The sequence below is a fragment of the Columba livia genome, chromosome Z (assembly GCF_036013475.1).
Source record: "Columba livia isolate bColLiv1 breed racing homer chromosome Z, bColLiv1.pat.W.v2, whole genome shotgun sequence".
Lineage (NCBI taxonomy): Eukaryota > Metazoa > Chordata > Aves > Columbiformes > Columbidae > Columba > Columba livia.
In genome coordinates, this window is record NC_088642.1 from 930,311 (window position 1) to 951,956 (window position 21,646).

At 47.3% G+C, this 21,646-nt stretch overlaps 1 protein-coding gene across 31 annotated transcripts in view; it reads left to right on the plus strand.

Annotated features, from left to right (window-relative positions):
* The window catches only part of LOC135577379 (transcription factor 4), a 176,395-nt gene that overhangs the window by 31,343 nt on the left and 123,406 nt on the right, over nt 1-21,646 (plus strand). The window lies entirely within an intron of this gene.

Sequence of the window (21,646 nt, forward strand, 5' to 3'; positions counted from 1 at the left end):
GAGTTAAATATTGAAAGAGAAATAAAAGATCCAAGCTGCCAAATAGCCGAGAGAGCTGCCCAGCAATTTGACTGGTGCTGCATAGTTTCCTTCAGAGCACGCAATACATTGCAAATGAGAAGAAAGTGAATAGCACCCAGTTCAGTCCTGTTAAAGCTCCCAGTGTGTGCTAGAAATCTCACGTATGTGTGTAAATACAGAGTATATATACAAATATACACACATAAGTGTATTTGCAAGATTAGGACCAGAGTATTTTTCTCTATAAATGGCTCCATTCTGCATCCAGAAAAGTTGGTTGCATGGATTTCAACTGCACAGGTAGTTGTAGAACTCAGTTCCCCAAATGAGAAACTGCTGAGCCTATAAACAAAATTGCCAAAAACCAGATTTATCTGTGTCTTTTGTCTGATATCTTAAAAATTCTGCCCTGGGGAGTTTTTGTGCCAGTGGTCCTGGTAACTACAGTCAAAGCATCTCCGTAGGAAGAACAGCTTATTTCATGCACCCTTTCTGTTTTCTTTCTTATTTCTTCTGCAAAGCGTTCCCTCTTTGAAATTCCTTAAGTGCAAAAGCATCTTTGTATATATCCAGTGGGTTTATTTGGTCTGTTCAGGATTATTTCTGTATTAGTTGCACAGTTTTCCAGCAATCCCTGCTGTGCAGAGCAGCCAGGGACAAGAACTATGGGAAACGGGGAAACTCAATCTGAACAAGAAACCCATCGCCGGCCGGTCCGTGCTCAGGTGTCTTACCTCTCCCTCCATCGAAATCCATCTGCCTGGTTGGGAAGAGCATTCGTGTTATCCCAGCACAGAAACGCCATGCTGAGCTCTGTTCTCAGGCTGGCCAGGTTTCCCTCCGCCTTCCGTGTGGCGCTTCGTACCCGCTGCCCTTGGGAATGATGAGCTTGGTGTGTCAGTTCTTTGGAACCGAGGGTCATTTTCCTCTGCCTGTTTCTCATCCCCTTGGAGCCGGGAGGGGTGACGGGGTCGCGGTGTGAACGTACCACGGGGGGGTGAGGAGCTCTGTTTGGAGGAAATGTTGGCCGCGGGGTAGAAATTGCAGGTCTGTCGCTGGAAAATGAAAATACAGGTTGGTTTGTTGTCCTCCTCCCTGTCCCCAGCGAGCTGGGACGGGGCTGTGCTGGAAAGATTGCTGAAGAAGGGAAGAAAAGGCATGTGTGCTCTTTATAAAGCACATTTCAAGCATCAAAACCTGTAGTCAGTGTAAATTCTAAATGAGAAAGAAGAGAGTGTATTAGAACTGTGAAGAGGAGATTATTAAAGGGTTGATTTAACTAGTCATGTTGCAGCCCATAAACCATATCTAAATCTCTGGAGCGAGCTTAAAAGACTCCATTGAGGTCAATCTTCATAATACCTGGATTTGAGAAAATTGAAAACAAATTTCTGTGCGGAGGAGCCGAGATTGGGCAATGGCGGGTTCGTTCTGCAGGGGAACCCCGAGTGCTGCTGGCAGCGCAAGCGCTGCGGCTTCCCATGCGGCCCTTGGGCAGGCGGAGGGGGAACAGGAAAGATGTCCTGATCCTCTTCATGGTTGCCTCCAGCAGTGTGCCGCGCCGGTTCCACAGCGGTTTCACAGCGGTTTCACAGCGGGTTCGGCAGAGCTCCTGGTGGTGGCACCGCTGCCATCCCAGCGGTGGGCGCGCAGGAGGTGCAGGGTTGCTCACCTGCCTCAAGTGTTTTGTTATCAGCTCTGACCTCCGTACCCGGTGTCAGTATTTGTTGCTGGATTTGCTCTGGCGGTGCTGCATCTGTGCAACCTGTGCAAAGCGCAGGAGCCTCGCAATGCCTGCAATTTCTCTGGGTTTATTTTATTTTATTTTATTATTTTATTTTCAGTTCTTATTCTGCATTTTGTGGAAAAAAATAGACAAAATCAAACACGTGCATTTGCATTAATGTTACTGCAGGTTTGTTTTGTCTTAGCGACCTTTCTTTCCCGTCCCCGTTCCTCTCCGAGTTTTCCCTGCTCTGAAGTCGTTGTGCAGCGAGTGGCCTCATCCCCCCTCCACGGACACCGCTCTGATGAGATTCACACACTAACTCGGTTAATTCCCATCAACAGGAGCTGTTATTGCACATGTGTTCTTAGCGCAGGATCAGAGGATGACTGGGAAGAGTTTTCTTTTATAGAAGAGGTAGGCTCCCTAATTAGGTATCTATAAGGAAATAGATGGAACAAGTTGGATAAGAGGAGCTGTGTTTGTACTCTGATCAAGTTGCAAGAAACATCTCCATTTGAAAAGTACGTTATTAGACTGTCAGGAGAAATGTGTAATGATCTGCCAAGGTAAGGAGAGTGCCCAGACTTGTCACGCAGTTATTTTCTGTAGGCGATGGAGAGCAGAGATGTTTGTCCGTGCGGGGGGACGTGAGCGGGCACACCGAGTTGGGTTTGTGTCTGTGGAGCGTGTCGTCCATACATCATATATATGTACACCCAGCAAACCTGGGTGTGACGCTGTATGTACATCCCTGACTCAGAGACCCCACTACGGTCAAACTTCACAGCTTTGCCCAATCCAGCAGGGATTGCCGTCAGTTTTGATGAGACCAAAACCAGCTGTATTTCCCTGGATTTGTTCTCAAGAGTGGCCAGAAGTATTTTGTTTGGGTTTTTTTTTGGTTTGTGCTTTGTATTTTCCCTTCTCGCGGGCTGTGGGAGATTTTAGCCTGCTGGGGGGCTCAGCAGGGCTTTGTGCCGTGTCCCCGCACTGGGATGCTCCAGGACTGTCCCTCTCTTTGTGCTGTGTCCCCTCACTGGGATGCTCCAGGACTGTCCCTCTCTTTGTGCTGTGTCCCCGCACTGGGATGCTCCAGGACTGTCCCTCTCTTTGTGCCGTGTCCCCGCACTGGGATGCTCCCGGTCTGTCCCTCTCTTTGTGCCGTGTCCCCTCACTGGGATGCTCCAGGGCCGTGTCCCCTCACTGGGATGCTCCAGGACTGTCCCTCTCTTTGCACCCGGGTTCGCTGCAGGTGCTGTCCCAGCGGGATAGATGTCCTGTAGGATCTGAGGTGCTCCGGGCTCTGTTCTGCAGACTTTGCTGCTTTATTTGGTGTTGCCATTTGTGTGCCTGTGGAAAATGGATCTTGAAAATGCATAAATACATGAATCGGGAAGGTATTTGCAGGAAGTCCATTAGTAAGTGCATAGATTAGTCCTACTCTATCTTATTCAGCACATTTCCAGTCCTGGTGTCTAGCAATGACCATGTACTCCCCAGTCCCACACACAAGCCCCATTCTTTTAAAGGCAATCGAGGGCAGAGCTAAGGTCACCGCAAACTGCATTTCCCACGTAATAAAGATGTGTTTTTCACCGAGCAGAAGTTCACAAGGATATAAACACTGTTTCTCCAGCCCTCATCTCCAAAGCAACGGGCAGGACAGGAGCGCAGTGAGCGCCCATCGTGTCCCGGGGTGACATGTGGGGACCCTGCATGACAGACCCTTCCACCTCTCAGCCTCTCTGTGGGACAGACCCTTCTGCAGCTCCGGGATGTTGCAGCAGCACCTTCAGCTGAGGGAGCCCTTACAAATCCATTTGGAATACTGGATGGGTGTGCAGCATCCATCACCTCTGTTGGTCTGTGCACAGCTGTGAGTTGAGCTGGCTCTGCCAGCAAAGGCTTCACCCTGAGCTCCTGCAGCGCGGCGAGCGCCGGAGCACCCCGGGTTCCCCATTTCCGACCCCCGTCCCCAAGATTTCAGCATCCCGTGAGCTGCAGAAAGTGGAATTGGTGGTGAAGTGGGAGTAAATAGGTTGCTCTTAATACAGATACATATTTATTACAGGTTGGTAAAAGTGACCTTTGGAATTCACCTTCCGCATGAAACCCCTGAAAAATACCTGGGAGTTAATAGCCTAGTGATGGCAATAGGAGCACATTTTATACAGTGAGGACTGGGGAGGAACAAGGTCCAGCTCTGAGGCACGGCACTGGAAACTGGGGAAGGAATTATTAGGGAGTGGTACATGATTGCTTCATTTCAAATAATAAAAACAATGCGTGTCCTTGTAATATCCGCTGCCATGTGAGCATGTGAAACGTAAATGAACAATAACCCCGTATAGAACGGCACATTTCTGCTGTCTTCCAAAACATCCTATGAAAAACAAGAGGTGTAAAAGCAGATGTGGGCGAGTGGAGTATTGTACGTGGTCAAAAGTGGAGAAGGGTGAGGACCCAGGTTTATAGGAGGGACTTGTGGGAATGGCGGGGGTGTCCGACGTGCAATATTCCTATAAACACACACACCGTGTCCTGCACTCGTGGCTCATTCCTGTTTCTGAGCAGGAGTAAGTCATGGAGACTGACAGGGGGCTCTGGTTTTACATGCACATCTATGGATTTACTGGCATGAATAATGAAAATCTGATACCTGTCTGAATCTCCTTAGATGAGACTAAGCTCAACTTTCCTTGAACGATGGTAAAATAAAATAACACAGAATCCCCTGGGAAAATTGCAGATGCAAGTGTGGCTGCTGGGGAAGTGTTCTGCTCCAAGGCATAGACTGGTCGTGGATGGAAAGGAGATTTTGACTTCATCCTGCAGAGAAAGTTGAGACGCACACATTAGTGGCAAAGCGATTCTAGAACGTTAGAGAAGAGACAGTGATTATTGGACTTTATGACAGGAAGTCATTGAGAATTTCCTGAAAGAAGTAAAAGAGGAGTGTATTTGCATTCTGCTCAGAGAGTTGGGAGTACTTAGATATTTATAGGCAAATTCCAAGAGGTTGTGTGTGTTTTCCATTATACGCATTTCTTATAAAAAATAAATAAATGTTGCCACAGCAAACTAATGGCTGCGTTGCCTGCTCCCTGCTGCAGAACTTGCTCCTGTTGGATTACACTGGGCTTCATTTTTTACTGAATCCTTGATTTACTTTGCATGATTGCGAAACTTTTTACAAGGAAAAAAATATGCGACCTATACTAATGAAAAATTCATAGAATTGAATAAAAAGACATTTCACAGAACCATTTAAATGGGGGGAAAAAACCCAAAGCAGCACAAAGCACACCACTTGGACGTGTTGTTGCTCCCTTGTTTGGTGGGGGTGACGTGGGTGACGCGGGGCGGTGGGGTGAGGGAGGGGCAGGTGTGGGGCTGTGACCCCCAGGTGTGCAGTGCTGGGGCTGCTCCTGGGGCCCCTGTCCCACCAGTTTCCCCAGTTCCTCGGTGGGTCGGGCTCTCCCTGTGTCATGCTCAACCTTCTGATTATTCATCCCAGAATTATGGAGGATATACCGAGGAGGACGGGCGGATATGAACCAGAAGGAATACACACACAAACAACTTCACGCCCCGGTCTCTTTCATTGCTCTCTAGAAACTCCCTCTGATGTCTGGTTATTCCTTCTCTTTCTCCATTGTATTTGACCCGCTCGTATCGCTGAGAAATTGAGATGTGAGCGGCCTCATGATTTAGGGTCTGAAAGGCCGTGTTGAAACGGGCCGTGGGAGCGCTGCGGTGCCTCGGGTCCGCTCCTGCCGCGTCCGCCCATTTGTTATGTGCTTGTAGACAAGTCATCCAGCGTGAAGACGCTGACATTTGTGTGAGCGCCTAATGACACAACTAGATGCTGAAATATGTAGTTTTCAGAGAGATTGAGCAAGCAAGCCCATATTGTTCTTTCTGAAGCCACTCTTGATTCATTCTTGAGTGAATAAAATGAGGATCAGACCCAGTTTCGGGAAGGGAAGGGAAGGGAAAGGAAGGGAAGGGAAGGGAAGGGAAGGGAAAGAAGAAGAGAAAGAAGAAGAGAAAGAAGAAGAGAAAGAAGAAGAGAAAGAAGAAGAGAAAGAAGAAGAGAAAGAAGAAGAGAAAGAAGAAGAGAAAGGAGAAAGAAGAAGAGAAAGGAGAAGAGAAGAGAAAGGAGAAAGAAGAAGAGAAGAGAAGAGAAGAGAGAGAAGAGAAGAGAAGAGAAGAGAAGAGAAGAGAAGAGAAGAGAGAAGAGAAGAGAAGAGAAGAGAAGAGAAGAGAAGAGAAGAGAAGAGAAGAGAAGAGAAGAGAAGAGAAGAGAAGAGAAGAGAAGAGAAGAGAAGAGAAGAGGAGAGGAGAGGAGAGGAGAGGAGAGGAGAAGAGAAGAGAAGAGAAGAGAAGAGAAAGAAGAAGAGAAATAAGAGAATTTCTGTTGTTTGGTATGGTGTTGGAGTGAAGAGGTCACCATTCCCCAAAACTGAGGGGTAATCTGATCTTATCGATTCAGTTTTACAGTAAATGTTTGTTTGTTTTTTTCCCCCTCGTATCCAAATCCTTGCAGTTCTATGTGAGAGTGTTTTAACAGTTAATCTGAAGCACATTAACTGTGGTTAATGCTGCTCTCCACACAATGGCCTTTGTGTGGCCGCGAGCTGTGGAGCGTGCGGGTCCATCTGAAGCCGCTGCTGGAGGATCCAGCTCCATTTCCGAGCATCGCACCAGGACATACACTCACCCAACACTCCTTCCCCTTGCGGTCCGAGTTTGTATTGGGACCGAACCAGTTTATTTCGGAGCTTTACATACTCCCCATCACACCATTCCAAACGCACCGTTACTTTTGGCACCCGGGCTCGGTCTCCGGGCGGGTTACGTCAGGCCGGCGTATGGACTGTTCTTTTTAACAGAGTGGCGTGTGCGCAAAAGCGCACGCATCATTTTCGGTTTAATTGTTTTTTAAGAGGTGGGTCTGTGCAGACATCAACAGGATATTATTAGTCGCGAGAGCTGCCGACAGTTGCCAGGCTGATGCGCGGAGGAAGGAAGTTTACAGAGCTCTCGGCAGGGCCCGCCGAGCGGGCGGAGGAAATGAGCCACGTCCTGCTGCTATTGTGCTTATAGCGCCGGCATCCCCAAGGGGCCCAACAGGCCCATCTTGAGACCTCAGCCTGGCAAAGAACAAGTTGACTCATATTTTATTTTTGTTGGTTTTGTTACTAGTCTGTTATTGTTCCAGTTGTGATGTTGCTTGTAAACAAACTGCCACTCTAATTTGATTTGCAGCTATTGAACGATAGCTTAGGCTTATACAGGAAAACAGGCATCTGGAGCTGCTCGTGATTTTTTTAATATATTTTTGATATTGTTGTGCATCAGCTACAGTGTCTCCCAGGTTAATAAGTGCAGAGAGTGATTTGTGCGCAGAGGTTTCTGCAGACAGCGAGCAAGGAGCTGGGGGTGAGACGTGGTACCCGAGAGCAGGTACCAGCGCGGCTGCCGCCGGGGCTGACTGTGGCTGCTTAGAGCAACCGTAAGACATTCAGGGAAATGGGAAACGGGAAGCTACTGACAAACTTTCTATCAAATAAAAGTGTTTAGTGACATAGAATCTTAGGGCTTGATGTCTAAATGCCCTCCTTGTGCTGAATGGGAGGAGCGCTGGTGCCAGTGTTTGTAAAACTGAAGTGATAAAATGGTGAGAAATCAGGTGTTGTGTGTGCGGAACATGCCGGTGCATCCTCAGAGACACCCCTCACCCATGCTTAACCCACGCGTCCTTAACCCACCCTTCACCTGTGCTTAACCCACGCGTCCTTAACCCACCCTTCACCTGTGCTTAACCCACGCGTCCTTAACCCACCCTTCACCTGTGCTTAACCCACGCGTCCTTAACCCACCCTTCACCCGTGCTTAACCCACGCGTCCTTAACCCACCCTTCACCTGTGCTTAACCCACGCGTCCTTAACCCACCCTTCACCCATGCTTAACCCACGCATCCTTAACCCACCCTTCACCTGTGCTTAACCCACGCATCCTTAACCCACCCTTCACCTGCGCTTAACCCACGCGTCCTTAACCCACCCTTCACCTGCGCTTAACCCACGCGTCCTTAACCCACCCTTCACCTGTGCTTAACCCACGCGTCCTTAACCCACCCTTCACCTGTGCTTAACCCACGCGTCCTTAACCCACCCTTCACCTGTGCTTAACCCACGCGTCCTTAACCCACCCTTCACCCGGGCACGCTTTCCCCTCACATGCACCCTGCGTGTCACTGATTCCTCCATAGCTGGCTATGGGTGCCAAAACTTCTTGCACTCAACAGTAATTCAAGGGCTCCCATTACTGTTGCACGCAATATTTTAATCTGAGTTTTATTAGAACAGCTACCGCAGTCTCGGGCACTAACAGCATTTAGCATCTTCTATACTGTTCCCACAAAGGAACCTGGTCCCTGGCTTGCTTAGGCGGGGGTTAAATCTCAGTAGGAACCATTGAGTCCCAGAACACTGAGTCAGCTCTTGCCATTTCCAACACCGTTTGGGGTTTTCTTGCAGTATTTTGTATTTCAGTAGCTAAAGTGATTGGAGAATTAAACAGTCACTCAGGGGAGTGAAATAAACTAGACTTTTAAAATGTATATACTAAAGAAAAGGCTTCATGTTGGCATGTTGATGAATATCTATGGGTTTTTTTTAAAGCTGGTAGATTATCACTTGTGCTACAAAGAACAGTTTAAAAAAAATAGCAAGGTTAAAGTGTATGCTGCCTCTCTTGCTCATGTTTATAGTACAGTTTTATTACTGAAGGTAAGACAGATAACTGGGCATTACTCCAAATCCCTGGCAGTTTTCCCTTTCCAAGGCACTAATATTGGGATTAGCGTGTTGTTTTAAAGCCATTACCTTTCTTCACCTTCATAATTGCTTGTTCTTAGGGGAGCGCACAGAAAACTTAGTGCTCATAAAGTAGGCTTGTTATGCAACGCATGCAAAGTTGTATTTTGTTATCTGTTGGATTTCCGTTCATCTCTGTGTGTGCATTTTTGTATGGCGTATATATAAATCTGTAGGTTCTGTGATGGTTTAGTTGTATATATGGTACGTAGGTAGCGGACCCAAACCAGAACTCAAGTTCTTAGTGATTTGAGCTTTGACAAATGGGTACGTCACCTTGGGGCGGTGATTGCCCTGTCTGTTCCTACATGCACACGGCTGCCCTCCCCGCTTCCAGCCTCACGCTGCCCGTGTGCACAGGGGATCCCGTGGGTGGAAGCGGAGGAGACACCGTTCCTCCTGTGCCCGAGGGACACTGCAGGCTCAGGACCGAGCCCAGCACCACTTGGTGTTGCTGCTCTGGATGCTCATCCCAAGAAGCCGCAGAGCGGCTGGGGAACAGATCTAATACAGATCAATTGACAGCACTGCTGCTGGGAAAAGCCACCTCTGGCCGGTGGTGGGGTGACTGGGGACAATGCGGCTCTCGGGGTCAGGAGGCCACAGGGAGAACCCAAAGCAGAGCGTTTGCTGCACACAACCAACTGCATCCCGTGCCCTTGGGGAGGTTCTGTTCTTTTCTTGGAAGGGGAAATGGCTTGGATGAAAGATACGAGGATATGAAATAAGTTTAACAGCAGGAAGTTATGTAAACACGGTTAATTCCATTAATGGAAACTTTCAAATGGAAGGTGGTCAGTCCTTGTGCATATCCCTCTTGTTTGCTTGTGAAACATCGTGCGGGGCATTGGAACACAACCGTAAGGGCAAGCATCACAAAAAGTGGGAGAGAAGAATATGCTGGGTTAGTTGGCTGGAAAGAGTAGGGAAACGCTGCTGCCTTGCCCGGGATGAGAGGAGATCGGGAAGGGTTGTGTCACTCGCTTGTCCTGTGTGTTATCGGCTGGTTTGGGAGCTTGCGTGGACAGGGCAGGAGTGGGAGCCCCACGAGAGGACACGGCAGAGCACACGTGCGCGGGGCTGGCGAGGCCAGCGCTTTCCCTCACCTTTCATCACTTTTGAAAAGAGCGTGAATACGTATTTGTGTGCGTGTGTATGTATACACGTGTGTGCGCTCAGCCGTGTGCGCACCCGTGTCCTGGCTGTGCTGGGCCCCACAGAGCACGGTCCCCGTCCTGCCGCCCGTCCTCGCACCATCAAAGCAGCGGCATGAAAGCACGAGCGCTTCCTCCTCCCAGCTGCTTTCCTCAGCAAAGCTTGCTTTTGCTCTTTTAAAGATGATGCTTCCTTTTAAGGGCTTTTTAATCTGCAAACTGTTTCCTCAGTTTATTTCACTCCAGTAAAACGTGTTCCCTGTAGGTCATATCTGTCTCCTTTACAAACCAACCTGCCCTTTTCAGTAGTTTTATTTGCTACTCAAAAGAACAAACATGACTTAATAAAAAACCTGTAATGAAGTACAGAGACCAGTAAACCTTTTGCCACTAGAGCTGAAATTGTAAGTGATTTATTTTTAAAAAAGAGAAACCTTGAATAAATTAGGTGGGGAAAATCTGTCGACTTCCTAACGCTGAGATTCTTGTGTTTGTACCTGTGCTTTGTGTACAAAAAAATAGTTTGGGGCTTATGTCATATTGGGAATACAAGTACCCCTAAATAATGGAAGAAATAGCAGTTGGGATACAAAAAGACATCTCCTAGCTGCTTCCATTGTGTCAGTCTCTTTTCATTAAACTGACCTCTCTTGGTTTAGTCTTTTCCTAAGTGAACACGTATGTTAGAATACATTGTGCCAGGGAAGGGAGAAGCCGCAGGTTGCCGTGGGTGTGCGGAGGCGCTGCCCCGATGCCCCGGCGGGCTGGACCAGCGCGCTGTGTTTGCCGCTTACAGGTAGCGTTGTGTTGGAAGTCCGCTGTGGTCTGTAACCGTGTTCCGCAGCCGGATAAAGATATCCCGATGAGCATGCAGGCCAACGAGTGCCGTGGCTGCAGGGCTCGCGGGGGAGCTGGGCTGTAAACAGGACGCGCTGCAGCCAGCGCGGTTCCGCTGCACCGGGCCGTTCCGCCGGCCGCCGCTCACAGTGACCTGTGGACCAAAGGACGGGGTGCTCTGCTTTTAAATGGGCTCTCCTAAGCCCAGGAGCTCCGCTGGCGTTGCTGCCACCAGAGGTACCTGGGTTGCTTTGGGACTGGTGCCTGCATTCTTGCTCTCTGGCTTGGCAAAGCGCTACAAAGGGAGAGCGGAGGAGGAAGGATGGAAATTCTCCCCCAAATTCTGCTGGCAAACCCTTCTATTAACAAATTCAGTAGCTGGGAGGGAGGCAGGAGCTCCGATCTAGACGTGGTGGGTGTAAAGTTTCCGGCTCTTGAGCCCGTGGTTGTTTTTCCCTCAGTACTGTCAAGGTATGTAACAGGAAAAAATACTTCATGGGAGTGGCGTAACACATTCCAGTGGGCCATGGCCAAGTGTGCTGGCTCGGTGGAGGGACACCACTTGTCCACCTGCACACCTCTGCGGTTTTAAATGCCCTAAGTTCATTTCGAAGGATACCTTTAAGCATGATTTCTTTTTGAATGACCTGTACAGAATTGGCTAAACACACCCTTCAGAAAGGCACGGGCTCTTCCCAAGGTTAAATCTCAGCAGCAATCTCCAATAGTCCTTATAATTTATTAAGATGACTTGAAGGATGATCTAAAGACAGAGGATTTCCAATGATGCACCAAAACTCCTTCTTTTGGCATCTTTCACCACGGGAGCCCCTGCGTTCCCGAATGTTCACCAAAGGGGTGAGCAAGGAGGATGAGACACTCGGCAGTCTCCATCTGCCCTTCCAGGGTGTTTTTACACTTATTTTTCTTCTAATGAGTTTTTGCAAAGGAATGGGGGTTTCCTCGGCAGCAGTGGGAGTCGGAGCCCGGTGCATTTCTTGTGGCCAGGCTGGAAAATGGGAGATGCAGAGCCTGGGGGGTTCAGAGCCCTCGCTCCCCAGGCTCTGCTTCCCAAGCCACCGCTGCCCTTATGGAGTTCAGCCCTGGAGAAGCGTCAAGGAGGTTTGATGGGCAGAGGAGGGCAGCCCATGGTGGTTAAGTCCAGGACAATGTGCCCAGCATGGATGGATGGATGGATGGATGGACGGACGGACACCATGTGCAGGGAGGGTCGTGCGTTCCTGTATCTGCCGAGCACAGGCGTCCTGTTCTTTTCCGTCAGCCCGTATAACGCGTGGGCAGGGCTTTGTGTGTCCTACGGTGACGAGTTAATTTGGCGTTCGTTGTGGTAGCACTGATCATAATGAATTAATTTGGCGTTCATGTGGATGTCATCCTCTCTGTTTTTTAAAGCTTTTCTATTACAATGCAGAATTAGTCAAGAGACGCTCGAAGCGTCACAATTCAGTTGTCATCATAACCTGTTGTGCTGTTCCCTGTCTGGATGTTTCCAGTGCGTTATGTTCATTTTTGGGTGTCGTGAGGGAAGTTTCCTGTCCAAAGAACCCGAGCAAAATCCAGGGTGGAATACGCACTTGATTTTACACAGCTTGGAATAAGAAGAAAACATTTACTTTTGCTACCTAATGCCCAGATCCCAATACACCATTAGTAGTTTGTGGCATCGTTGAAGACAAATAGCCTTTTCCTTAGGTAAATATCAAGTGGTGAAAAAGCCATGACATGTAGTCATTTGCTCATCTCCTTTTTTTTTTCTCCTGAAACATGCTTAGTTGATAAATGTGTATATATACATACTTATTTATCCTTTCTTTAAGAGGGCATATGGTTGCAGGTGCATTTTGTTTTCCATTAGCCAAGCGTTCCAGTTGAACTGGGGGACGTGCTGGTGAGTTAAACAGCACATATTGCCTTAGAACTGACCCCACGTGTTCTGACGGTGCAGGAAACGCCTAAAATGCGGCTCTCGCATCACGGGACTGGTGTTTAAAGCCTTTAAACATCCACTTTTGTGGATGTCCTGATATTTAATACTTTCTATGTACAATATACATTAAGATATCAGATAAAAGATAGGAAAGAATGTTCTTGACCAACGTTGCAATGCTTTTGTTCCATCTTCTTTGAGTTGAGTGCTTGAAACCTGTTTTATTAGCAAATCTTACTGGATCTCTGTGGCTTGAGCGGCTTCAGAACAGGTGGGTCAAGGGAAGCCTAAAAAGCATTCATGGAAAGTTTGGAAATATGAATTTGGGGAGAAAAATTGAGATTTCTGCGTTTAGTGGCATTATAATATTACAAATAATCTCAGGAGAGTGTTGAGCGCGAACACATTGTCCTTTGGCACCCTCAGCGCATTCATGTGGCAGTGATCTCTCAGTAATGCTTTATGGGTGGTTTGAGCAGAGCTCGAGCTGCCGAAGGTGCGCTTTGCTAAATGCCTACGTGTAACTATGAGAATGAACAGGCGTTTTAATATGGCATTGTATTGAGGAGCTCTTTTAGCCGTCACACTGAAATAATTGGGGCTCACAAATCATAGGGTTTTGGGGTTGTGGAGAATTGCAGAATTGCAACCCAAATGGGAAATTTGGGGCATTGATGACAAAGCTGGGCTGCCCCAGGCGCTTTCTCCCTCCTAAATTCAGCTGGAATAGATCACTTAGAACTTCTCTAGAATGGATTTCTAGTAGATTTTTTCCCTTGTCAGTTGATACTCTCTGCCCAGAAACATATGGATTGTCTTACGACAGCAAGTGTCCGGTAAATAGAAACTGTTTGCTAAGGGCTGTCGTAATACGCTTTAAATGCAAATACATCTAGGGCAGTTTTAATGTAATTTTCATATAGATGAAGTCATTTTAAAATAGGCTTAAATTAAAGCGCTGTTCTCCCAAGATTACAAGTTTAGCAGGAAATGTCCTTTAGTTTCATTAGCTGTTTTTCTTCTGTTTAGTTTGCGTTCCCTTTCAGCAGCTGCGCATGGTTTGCAATCAGGACAGGAGCTGTTATTCCCTGCACTGGGTATCATCTGGGACGGGATGAACTGGATTTGCGCAGGTTGGCTTTGGGCTCTTGTTTTCTTTTTCGCTTTTTTACCTCAGTTTTTTCCAGTTGCACATTCCCCACTAATCCTTGTGTTTCCAAGAAGCATAAATATTGGGAACGCACCAGTCGTGTGGTGGCCGGAGAGGCCCAGAAGCAGCTGCTGCTGTGGTCTGCAGCGAATCTGGTTTAGAGAACAGCGCAGTGTAGACAGGAACAGCTCCAGCAGATGCGCTCCCCGTTCAAAGGGAACGAGCCCATCACTGAACTCATTTCCTGCTCCTAAGTGGAAAATAAAGTCTGCATTTTTGTAATGCTTGATTTTTTTGTCACGGGGCAGGGCTGCTGCTGCAGGAGTGGGGGCTCAACGCACAACTGCATGCGAGTGAAAACAAATACCACCTCTGTTTTATAATGGTGATGGTTTGTCAGCCCAGCCTGCAGGGTTCCGTGTTCGTGGTGCCGGTGCCCTCTCCAGCTCCACGCTGGGCCCTCCTGGTTCAGCTCTGTTTAGGTGCCGGGACCCTAGTGTTTATAGACGTTCCTGGATTAAGTTTTTAATGAGCTATTTCAGCACTTAAACTTATTACCTCATTTTGAAAATGCTCGTCTTCCCGCTTCTTCCCCTGGTTTCTGCTGGAGGCGTTGGGTCTCTTCTGTATTTACATATAACATTGTGTGGTTAAGTTGCCGGCATCAAGTTGAAGAACACATTTCTTGGTATTTTTTTCTTTTTGGATCAGGGCAGATAGCTTTTTATGAGGGTAAGTATCGTGCTGAAGGTGCTGTTGTCTACATGATGCTCTGAGTTCCTGGGCTGGCTTATTCCATGCGATAATCTCCTTACGGCAGAGGAGCAGAGCGTAACCTGGTTGTTCTTTGCTCGCCCGTGGAGCGCGGTGCCCTCCCCAGATTGCTGTGATATATCGCAGCGCTGCCGCCAGCTCTTAATGAGATTACTAACGCTGTGGGACTGGGGAGCAAATTATTAAATGCTGCTTCATACCATTATTCAGCTTATTTTAGCAGTTTGTGAGAGGGGTGCTTCTTGTAAGTCAAACTCCTCGTATATTATTTCTGTTAATTAAGAGTTAAATCCGATCCATCCATAAGCTGCAGGAAAAAAGGAGGAAAGAGTGAGGAGCTGCTGGGCACTCCCAGAATGATTTGGGTTGGACAAGACCTTTAGGATGATGGAGTCCAACCATAGCCCAGCCTTGTCCCCGAGAGCCTCCTGGTCAACCTCCAGGGATGGGGACTCAACGTGCTCTTTGCTCTCATTTCTCTTGGTGTTTCTGCCTTCCCAAAAAGATTTGGGATCCTTGTGCAGGGAGTTCGTACTGAAGACACAAACCTTAGGATTAATACTTCATGGCAAAAATTTTCCGGTGCAAAAAAACCCATTGGAAAATGTATTTATTTAGAAGCTCAAATAACAAAGTGTTAAATAAGGTGACCTTTGGCTCCGGGTGCTCCATAGCTGAGATGAGTGTCCGAGTGTCTGTGCAGAGAAGCTTGGGGTGCCGTGCAGTGAATCATTGAGGTCATTGTCGTTTGTAAGAGAAGACAAGCCCACCATTGTCTCCTGGTTGGCCGTCCCATCACAAGCGGCCTGGCCGTAGGTCGCTTCTCATCCAGGTTTCCACCATCGCCTTTGGTGACTCGTTTGAAACTGAAACGTCCATTTGCCTCGTACCGAGACCTTCATAAAGTGTTACACAAGGAGAGCTTAAGCAAATCTACCCTTATATATTTTTAGGTCATGGTGTAGAACATACGCACTTTGCCTGGAGCAAGTGTGGTTAATTATAACTCTGGAGTGCTCTAGGTTGTTGGGTTCAAGTAAAAATGAAGTACTTTACTATAGACTATATATGAATATACAGTAAATTAATTAGATAACCACCGTTTATAAACCATGTTCATTTTGTAACTCAAAGAGTCCTGAGAAGCAGACGCTTTCCTACTAAACTTCATCTTCTCTCATGTTAAAGTAAATAAAAGAGCCATTTTCCTCAGGAAACCCTTTTCCCACAGCACTCCCTGCCCCCAACTATCCAAAACCAGAACAGAATCAACCCGATAAGCAGGAAAGGACAATATAACTAGAACATAGACTTTTTCTCACTATCTGCTTGTATTTCCAGCAGATCTGCTAGAAACGGGTTAAATGCCGGAGCTGGGCAGATGGAGTGGATGTGTGAAAGTCATGTGCAATCCAGGCACGGCCTCCGTGCCGTGTGTGTGCTGGAGAAGAGCTTGTGTAACACCCTGGAGACAATGTGAGGGTCTGTGCCCTCACCCGCGGCCGGACAGTGCGATCCTTTGTTAGCAATATCGAGATGGAGAACCGTTTAGATTTGTTGACACTGTTGGTGGTTTATGGCAAATGCTGTCGAGTGGCGACCATCCGTGGGTATTTGTACAGACCTTGGAAATTCAGGCAGAAAGTAAAATGATCGTCTGATTCAAACGAATTTTCCAATTATGTGTGGCTTTAACGGCAGCCATTGAAGTGCATTGCATATATCTGGCAGCTGGTCTGAAAAACACCTAAAGCTCTGCATCTAATCCCTTGAGCAAACCAATAGGAAATTGTTTCTCAAAGAAGTAATAGGAATTCCCCATTTTGAACCCGTGCTTTCTCCACACGGCTCTTGGGGAAAGGCCAATGGACTCGTGGTTGGTCTGTTGATTGTGGGTTGACGCGGTGTGGGTTCTCCCGCCCCGTGGGCTGGACCGCGTCCCTCCTCATCGGTCCCCGTCTTGTTCCCCATCTCTCTCATCATTTCCCATCTCTCTCATTGTCTCCTACCTCTCTCATCATCTTCCACCTCTCTCATCATCTTCCATGTCTTCCATCTCTCTCATCCCCATCTTGTCTCCTGTCTCAGGTCGCGGTTTCCATCCCTGGTGTCCCTGCCCCATCCCAGTCTGTGCCGTCGGCCCCATCCCCATCTCCTGGCTCCTTCTCTGCTTGCTCACCTTCAGCTGCCCTTCTTCCACAGCACCTCCCTCTCCAGTGCCTTCTTACCATATGACATTTAGAGCAAAATCTTCAAACATCTTACATCAGTGGGTGTGCATTTAAATACGCCAGCCCTTCAGCTGACCGGCTCGTTCTTCCCTTGATCTGCTGCTCTTTTATCCTTCTTCTGGATTTTGTCCTTTCTCGTTGAGCTCGCTTTTTATTTAGTTCTTAAAAAACATAGTTCTTAAAAAACATGAAATTCTTTTGAAAAAGCAAAGAGCAGAAAAGACATCAGTCCCCAGAGCGGGTGTGTTGAACTCGGTCTGTGTGAGTAGGATCGGCTGGACCGTTCCTAAGGTGCCTTGGAGCTCCAAGGGAAACCGCAGTGCCCGAGTTCCTGGTTCTTGTGCTTGTCTGAGTGTGATAATCACAATCAGAGCCCGGCATTGTCCCCATCCTTCGCACTTTGGACCCAACAGGAGATCCAATGAGAGATGCTGGCGTGTGTGCAAAAGTCTGTTTCACGTAGAGATCTCGGTCCTTTTCCTTCTCGTTTGAGGATATTTTGGCTGTTAAATCCCACAGAAACTTACCTTCATTGGTTAATTAACTACTTGCTCTTTTTTCCTTGAAGATAAAATTCAAATCTGAAAATGTCATCAATTTAAGTATTTTTATGCTCCTGTATGTTAAAATATTTTCCAAGTTTGTTATGTTATTTTGGACTTAGAGCAACGCAGTTCTATTTCAGAGCCACAAAGACAAATCATTATATCAGTAAATATTATTTTGCAATTACGCACATGAAATGACTGTTCTTCAAGAATTATTGGCTTGATATGTGGTTTATGCAGATCCTTTACAAGAATCCAGCCTAGCACTGTGTTAACAAGAAACGAAAGGCCCGTGGTTGTGTATTTCTTGCGGTGGAGCGGGCAGAGAAAGGGCAGATTTCCCGGTGCGGGCTGCTTGCTCAGCGCCACCATTACTACACTTGTTCAGCGCCGTGATGGCCATTGCGCCGCTTCTCCCAACATTGCCGTGTTAAACGTGAAATCGTGGTTATTCTCAACCAAGGGAACACAAACACCAGAGATGATGCTTTAGTCCCAATTAAATGGAAAACTCCCGCAGAAGAATTTCACCCGTCTCTCCATAACGAGGAGGTTTACCTGATGAAAACAATATATATACATATATGTATATGCGTCTCTATTGACTTGGGTGAGTGTGCTGGTTTGGCCAGAGCTTGGGAGTGTGCTCTGGGTTTTGTGCAAAGCTTGGGGGAGGATTTTCTCATCAAACTGCTCAAGATGCTGCTCAGAATGGTGCTGAGAACCAGAAGCTTTTTTAAAGATTATTTTTTATTTACCCAACTGCCTTTCTAGGAGCAAAACGGCAGCAATACCCATGTTACCATTTACCAGAGTGAAGCATGAGAGTGTAATTTCCTAGCATGTGATTTTAGGATTTCACGTATGTGCCCGTTTTCATTATTGGAGGTGGTCATATTCCAGAGTCATCTAGTTTATCGCCCTGTGTTATTGCAACAGGCTTGGATGATTTCCCAAGCATTTGTTTGGACGACTCTGGCAAAGAGGAGCCTGGTGTTGCTTGTTGGGTGGTGGGGGTTTGTGTGTGTGTGTGTGGGTGGTGGTTTTTGTTCTGTTTTCCGGGTTTGTGTGTTTTTCCAGAAGAAACAACCAACCAACAGACTAATTTTCGAATTGTCAGGTGTGTTTGGGAGCACCTCAAGTGGTTGAATGGGACTTCCCCAAAGGGAGTTCAGGGCACCGGGCATTGCGACCAAGGTCACGTCACCTTACACGGCACCTCCAGATTCTGCATCGAAGCCCCTTATATAAAGCAGGAGCTGGCTGAGAGTCGCACAGCGTGTCTGAACTACCGCCTTTATTTCCCCAGGCCATTAACAGAGATCATCCGATCTGAGTCCAGCCAAACTCACGCTGCAGACTGAACATCTTTTCTAGATTCAGTTGCATTTGCTTTGCTCGGGTCCTTTGCTTAAAGTGCTCAAACACCAGTTTTACTTGTAGGTGGCACGTCCGAGATGCTGAGTGAGGCTTTAGTTATGCTGTTCAAATCCCGCCATATTAATTGCACATGAGTCGTATTCTGCAAAACCGACCACATCTGTCCGTGATGATTTGCTTTTTGTCATGTCGCGTTCTAATGCCCGTGATGAAGTGAGGTTAATTTACAGGAGCCACATTCTGGAGAAAATTACATACGTGTTGGAGTTTGTGCACTCTGGGATAAATCCAGGCTCTGAGAATAAGTCACTGGAGAATTTTGCATTGACTTTGGTGTCATTAGGGTTTCACTGGCCTAATTACCTAAGTGGCGGTATTTACAGGGCACATAATAAATTTCCGGAATTAGGTTTAGGAGCTTACAGAGGTTCTCGCAAGATCTGTCATGCTAAATTATTAGTAAACTGGGCGAGATGAGGTAGGTAGCAATTAGTGCGGGCTCTTCCCCTCGGGTTGGAGAGGGGCTGGTCGGAGGGGACAGGAGTCGGTGGCTTTTGGCTGTCGGTGGCTCGCCGGTCACGCCACGAGGAGCCGCGTGAGCCATATGAGAAGAGACAAGAGCCCATCTGCTCAGCACCGCAGCTTCCGCCGAGAAAACACACACGAGCCATGAAACGGGGGGGTTTATTCGCTCTTTGCAACTCTTGATGTCTGAGAACATCTTTCATCTCGCTAAGCTCTCCATTTCCCAGCTGAAGATGGTGGGGTTGTTGGAAAACGCTAGAGCGTGCGTTTTTATAGGGCTTGGTGTTCCCTGCTTTAGACCGAGTTCCTTCTTTTTGTCTGGAGCTGAGATAAAGAATTAGTAGTTTAAAACAATAACTACATGTTCCACTGTGATCGAGGAATTAGATAATCTGGCATGTTTGCTTAAGGGGTCTGTATCTTGGGGCTTTTATAGGGCAGTATTAAAGCCCTGAGCCTTCTTATTATGCCAATACCCAGAAGATTGCTTTAATGAGAAGTAAAGGGCCTTTTTCCAATTACGAGGGAATAACCGTATTAAGTTCCTGTGTTATGTCAACCTGCTTTGATTTGATTACTGCGAAAGAAATGGATTTATCTGTCAGTGTTACTTAATTAAGCCTTCTCATTGATGTTTTGCAGAGTAATATAGTGTAGTTTGCACATTTAAGTCTCAATACAAAGAAAATTGGTGGAAAGCTAAGACGCGACCCCCGAAGATAAGGCACAAGAGCCATCGCTCGGCCTTTTCTGGTCGGAGTCCGGAACTTTTTGCTCTGGTGGAAGAACCTGAGCGTTACGTGGGAGTTTCAGCCCAATTGGAGGCGGGTAGAAATTTGGGAGTGTAGACAAGTGTTAGAGAGTTGCTCTGTGAGGTTAGACTGCTGTCTCTGCCCACTGTAGGATACTTGGGTGTGCAGGATGGTGTTGGGTACCCTTAATGTCTGTCTTCGCCAATGCGTCCCCAAAAGCCGAGTCCATCCCGCTGAGCCGTGCTTCCCCCTCCCAGGCTGGGCTTTCGCCCCGCTTAGTCTCGGCTCATCCTTGGGCTCTGTGTCCAAGAGCAGGGTCACTGCTTGCACACACCTCTGAAGTCTATTGTAGGTGACGCATTAGAGTGCCCAAGACCACGGCCCTGCGTTCTGAACATATAAATCCTAACGTACGGAACAGCGGGCGGCAAAGCTTGGTTGGCGCGGACATCCCGCGCTGGCCATGGGCAGGGCGAGGGGCCTTGACAACAGCTATTGCTTCGGATTAGCTGGCTCTTCGTAAAAGAGACGTACATTAATAACTGAAGGTCATTATAAACACTAATAACTGAAGGTTGTTATATAGAGGTGCAGTTTGGAACCCGGGATGCTCGAGGGTGGGATTGTGCCCATCAAAGTCAGGGGGTAATAGCCACTGGTTTTTAGCAGGCGGTGGATGGGGGCTCTACACAGTTAATTGCCTGTTACATAACACAAATGATTTTTAAAAGTATGCCTAATTAACCTAATAGAATGCTTGATCTGATCTGTCAGGTGAATGATACACATTTTCTTTCTTTTTTTCTGGAGCTTAATTAAATATTTACCTAAGAGTGCCTTGTGCTATTAACACGTTCATCTGTTATTGAGATAACAGGAATTGCAATCGGGGCAAAGTATTAAACTATACAAATGTGTGGGGTTTATTGTTTTGGTTTTGTGTGTGTGGTTTATTTTGTTTTAATATATTTTGGAAGTCAACCAGACTTGGTCCCAGTACCGTATTTCCCAGTGCCGATGGCCATGTCGGATTCTGGGCCACGTGGAGCCCCTGCCGACCCCAAATATATATTTCTCCAGTTAAATGAAAGCTCCTGTTTGTGCATGGCAAAAGCGAGCAATATTCTTATTTCATTGGGATGCCAGTGGGTACACAGGAGTGAGGTGGAAAATCGCACTGAAACGTGCAATAATGCTGTTACAGATCAATGTCAACCACATTTCCTGAGATTTAAAATACTCTAAGCAAAAAAAGGTAGTGCATTTAAGCAGTCCGGCCCAGTCCACCAATGTACTAAAGGATGTGCTTAATGTTGAGCGTGAGTGATCTCATTTATTTGAATTAACAGCGGAGTGAACTGTGATTTCAGTGGCATTATTCACAGCTCCCGTTAAACCTGGTGCGGGTGCCTGGCTGGGCTGCTGGTACGTTCAGTTTTCAGCCAAGGGGAAACTCTTGGAGACTCCCAACTCGTTTAGCAAAGGAAAGACTTGGGGAAGGCGATAAAAACAGTGGCATCAGCGAAGAAACGTTGGGAGCTGTGAGAGGTGGAGAGCGTCCGTGTGCAGAATGGCTTCACAACCTGGTTTCGGGGAGGACAATGTGGTGTTGCAGTCTAGCGACGGAGGGGAAGACAGGTCAAACCACCCAGAATGGTGCTGGAGGGTCTCCCACCCCACGGCTGCCAGGAATTTTCTGTCAAATGAGAGAG